We start from the raw sequence: 5,738 nt of genomic DNA on the forward strand, positions 1-5,738 counted from the left end.
TATTTTTATTTTTTTCCATGGATCAAAGTTGACATTTCCATCTTATACGGTTTTCAACTTTTTATACACAATTTTTTAAATAATATAATTTAGATTAATTTATTTAAATATTATTTAATTAAAACAATTTTTTTTCCATGTGATTTTCTGCATTGTCAAATTTTATTTTTATTTTTATTTTTTTATGGAACAAAGTTGACATTTCGTCTTATACAGTTTTCAACTTTTTATACACAATTTTTTAAATTATATAATTTGGATTAATTTATTTAAATATTATTTAAATAATATTTATCTTAATGTTAAATATATATCATATCATAACTTACATAACTTACAAAACTTACATAATACATAAATATATATCATATCATAACTTACAAAACTTACAAAACTTACTTAACTTACTTAATACATAAATATATACTTGGAAATCCCGCAACATACCTGAATTAGTTTACACCCATTAGATACTTGATACTTGATATGTATTATCTATTTTAATAACCATAATTTATTGTCAACTTTAGACTTCAAGAACAACGAAATGGATAAGAGTTGGATGAAATTTTCAAGGGTAAGCAACGACTATCGAAATGGAGTACAAACTTTTTTAAATTTTGCATTTCAAAATGCAAGCCAATAGAATATGATTCTTTGCCCGTGTAAGAAGTGTGACAACATCAATTGGCATTTTTCGTGAAGTTGTCTACGAACATCTATTTGTTGATGGCTTTATTCCGGGGCATACAAAATGGATTTTCCATGGAGAGTGTACACCTAGTAGAACCTCTTCAATGATTAATCCGACTTATCCCCATAGTGCTTACCATCAGTATGTTAGACAAGATGACACGGAAGGTATGTTGTGGGATGCATTTAATATGCACAGTCATGGTTTGCAACCGTTTCCACCCAACTTTATCGCATCCGATGATTGTAATATTAGTGGAAATACTTTTACCGAAACGGGAAGAAGTATACCTGATGAAGAGCCGAAACGATGAAGTTCTACAAGTTACTTAATGAAATGAATGAAGAACTTTATGAGGGATCAAAATATTCAAAATTTTCCTTCTGCATTCGTCTATTTCATTTAAAATGTTTGGGAGGGTGGATCAGAAACTCTTTAAAAATGCTGTTAGAGTTTTTGAGAGATATATTTCTGTTTGCAAAAATCCCTCATTCATGCAAAGATATGAAGAAATTGATAAAAGATTTAGGCCTTCGGTACGAAAAAATTCATAGTTGCCCAAATGACTACATGTTGTACTGGGGTGATCGGAAAAACCAATAGTCTTGTCATGTTTGCAGTAATTCTCGTTGGATGAATAGGAGCATAGAAGATGTGAATGAAGATGAAGGTAAGGCATAGTTAAAAAAGAAGCTAGTTAAGATTCTACAATATTTTCCACTAATACCAAGGCTTCAACGGCTTTTTATGTCATCAAAGACAGCCGAGTCTATGAGGTGGCACCATGATCAGCGAATCGATGATGGATTATTAAGGCATCCTTCGGATTCTTTAACTTGGAAATCATTTGACAGTAAATTTCCAAGCTTTGCAAGCGATTCTCGGAATGTGAGGCTTAGGCTAGCATCTGACAGATTTAATCCTTTTAAAATCATTAGTACTTCATACAGTACTTGGCCTGTAGTGCTTGTTCCTTACAATTTGCCTCCATGGATCTGCATGAAGCAATCTTCTTTTATCTTATCTATGATTATCGCTGGAGAGAAAGGTCTCGGAAATGATATTGACATTTATATGCAGCCACTTATTGAAGAGTTGAAATAGTTATGGGCGGGTGTTAAAATATATGATGTCTTGAGAAAGGGGAACTTTTATTTACATGCAGCCTTGTTGTAGACTATTAATAATTTTACAGCTTATGCCAATTTATCTGGTTGGAGTACCAAAGGACGTTATGCTTGTCCTTGTTGTGCGGCGCAAACATGTTCAAAGTGGTTATATACTGGGAACAAATTCTCTTATATGGGGTATCATCGGTGGTTAGATGGAAATCATATACTTAGATTTTAAAAGAGTCTATTTGATGGTACTGAAGAGTTCAGAGAAGCTCCTGAGTAGACCATTGGATCTGAAATCTTGTTCATGTTAAAAGATATCAATTTCAGTTCTGAGAAGATGAATCAACCACACAATACAAAAACAAAGAGAAGATTGAGGGAGGCGTATGTCGGTGATGTTGGCAAGGAGATTAATGATGAACCTGATGAAGAGGATGATCCTAATAAGGCAGACATGTGAAAGAAAAGAAGTTTTTTTTTAGTTGTCTTATTGGGAGCATCACATTTTGCGACACAATATTGATGTCATGCATATTGAAAAGAATGTTTGCGAGAACATCATTGGGAAAATTCTGAATGTCGATAGAAAATTGAAAGACAATCTTCAAAGTCGACTTGATCTAGTTGACATGGGAATTCGGCCTGAACTTCGTCCCCAAGTACTTCCGAATGGGAAATATAGGTTGTTGCCTTCTATTTTTGCAATGTCGAAGAAAGAAAAAAAGTATTCTGCACGGTGTTGAAGGACATAAAGGTTCCAGATGCGTATTCATCAAAAATATCTCGATGTGTGAATCTTAAAGATCAAAGACTATATTCCTAAAGTCACACGATTATCACATCTTGATGCAAGATTTGCTGCTAGTTGCTTTACGATGATGTATGTAAAAAAAGGTGACGTCTTGTATAATTGAACTATCCAATATAATTAAAGCTATTTGTGGAAAAGTTTTGAATGTTGAAGAACTTGAGAAAGTACAAGATCGAGCCGTCTTGACTTTATGCAATTTGGAGAAGATCTTTCCACCTTCCTTTTTCACTATTATAGTGCACTTGGTAATCCATCTCCCTCATGAAGCAAAACTTGGTGGACCGGTTTTCTATCGATGGATGTATCCTATAGAGAGGTGCTAATTTATTTGTAAAATTTTTCATTCATTCATGAATATACTTTAGTTACAACTTTTGATAATGTTGTATATCATGTTTAGGTTCTTATTCAAATTGAAGTCTTATTGTCGTAATAAACGTTATCCAGAAGGATCAATAGCTGGAAGATACTTGGTAGAGGAGTGTATGACTTTCTGTTCTAGATATTTAGAAGATGTTGAAACAAGACTAAATAGACCAAGTACAAATGCTAGTCTCACTGATCATAACTTAGCCAAAACTTATTTATTTCGAAGTTATGGAGAACTCATCGGTAAAGTTGAAATTGCAAACTTAGATGATATATATTAGGTACAAGCACATTGATAAGTTCCTTTTCACCACGATTCAATTGAACCATTACGCAAGTAAGTTTTAGAATTTGATTAATATTCATCTTTTTAATTTGTTTATCTTCTAACCAAGTAATCGACTTTTTAACATAGCGAGTACAAACAACTCTTGAGATCTCATTCATTCTCCCGAAGATTACAACATCGAGAGATTCATAATTTATTCACAGAATCTTTTCATGGATGGTTAGACAAACGGTATGTGACTGAAGCTTTCATCGACAAATAATAATGTTTTTTCATAACATTTATAATTAATCAATGTACTTTTAATTCAATAGGTTTGGAGTGGAAAGGAAGTCAATGACGAAGTTAGATAGCTTTCCTAAGGTCCGAATATAGTAGTAAAAAGATATAGTGCCTTCCTCGTCAATGGATTCAAGTTTCATACAAAATCTCGCGAAAGATTTAGGAAGACACAAAGTTGTAGAATAGTTGTTAATTCTTCAATTACAAGTTATACTAGTGCTAGGGACAGTAATCCTGTTGAGGGAAATGTGGAGTATTACGGACTTCTTACTGACATTATTGAGTTGGATTACTATGGCAAACAAAAGGTTGTCTTATTTCGATGTGATTGGGCTGATGTTAATACTGCTTGTAGAATTAAAAAAGATCAATTTGGTTTACAATAGTGAACTTCTCTCGATTAATTCACACTGGACAACAATTGATAGACGAACCATATGTATTTTCTTCTCAAGTGAAATAGGTTTTTTACTCGAAAGATCCAACTGATGAGTTGTACTCTGTAACACCCCTAGAGACTTGTTTGACATGGGCAATGGAAGTAGAGATGACAGCGACGAAAGATCAGAAACTTTTCCTTTTCCAGAACAAAACTTAAATGAAAATATCCCTAGTACTAGTACACAATTTCAATAGGTTCGCTAGGATGTGGATGAAGATATTTACAAATTCTGATGTAGTGAGATTTTACGATTTTTCAATTATATGTAATATTATATTTTAAATCTTGATCTTGTTAAATATTTCAACTATTTTCTATATACTATTACTGTTGTAATTAGTTACTAAAATTTCAACTATTTTATGTGTATTGCAGATAAAATGCCTAGAAGAAAATTGCGAGGTCTAAGTATTGTTCAAAATCTTCCAAATTCGGAAGAAACAAATAGTGAACAACAAACTGGTATTGGATATTCGAATGTTCCGAATACAGATGACGAACCTACAGAAATTCAAAGTAATGTTAACTTTAATTTACATGTGTGTTAACTTTTATTATTGATTTATGTTTCAAATTCTTATATTATAATATACCATTTTTCAGCTGAAAGCAGTGGGACACGCAGAACTCGAGGCTGTAGGCTACTAAAAGATTTATAAGAGTTAAATTTCGTCTAGCGTGTCAAAGTAGCTAGAAATAGTCTTGGGTAGCCTGTTGAATCAGAAGCTCGACTTTTAGTAGGATACGTAGGCATTATAGCACGAAATGCCAATCTGTTGCCCATCAACTACGAGTCATGGCATCATATGCTTGATAGTAACAAAAATCAAGCTCTCGATAATATTAAGGTATAATTTATAATACTTTGTTTAAGTTTCATTTATATTTACTTTCTAATTTTTTGTTTTTTTCAGGAGAGATTTGCTTTAGAGGTCTCGGATAATTATGTCAAGAAGGCATTAGGAAAGAAATGGAGAGACCATAAACGTACTTTAAAGAAGGAATATTTTAAGAAAAATATAAGTCTCGAAGAGAATTTGCGAAATGTCCCGCCGAGAATGCTGAGGGACCAATGGGAAGATGTAGTTAGATTTTGGAATTCAAAGAAAGGAGAGGTATTACGTACTTCTAAACTCGTATAATTATAGTATTTACTATATAAGTAATAATAATTTCATAATGTAGGATTGTGAGCGCGTAGGAACTACAAGTAGGCAAAAACAAAAATTCATGCACACAATTGGGTCAAAAAGTTTTGCTTGTGTAGCTGAGGACGAGGTATTTTGAATTTATTAATTGTGTCAAATATTAATTAATCTCTATTAAATAATATTTTTACTACTATATTGTAGGAACAATCGTCTGGTCAAAAAGTTAGACACCTTCAGCTTTTTAACATTACACATAGAAAGAAAAATGGATCTCCTATGACTACTGAAGCTGCAGAATTATGGTATATTTACTTAATAAAATTTGAATTATTCTAAATATATATAATGTTTAATTATAATGGTTTAATTCATCGTTTGTATTGCAAATAATGTTGTGTTGCATTTGTTTATTTTATATATTTCGTTTCTAACTCTTTAATTGATTTATTAGGAGAAACTAAAGGATAAAAAGGAGGAGTATGAAGCGATTGCTTCAAGTGATAGCTCTGTTAATCTTGACAACATTGATAACCGAATAATTACTGAAGTTTTGGGTCTTGAAAGGTATGGTCAAGTTCGATT

This window comes from Gossypium hirsutum, chromosome A07 (assembly GCF_007990345.1).
Source record: "Gossypium hirsutum isolate 1008001.06 chromosome A07, Gossypium_hirsutum_v2.1, whole genome shotgun sequence".
Taxonomy (NCBI): domain Eukaryota; kingdom Viridiplantae; phylum Streptophyta; class Magnoliopsida; order Malvales; family Malvaceae; genus Gossypium; species Gossypium hirsutum.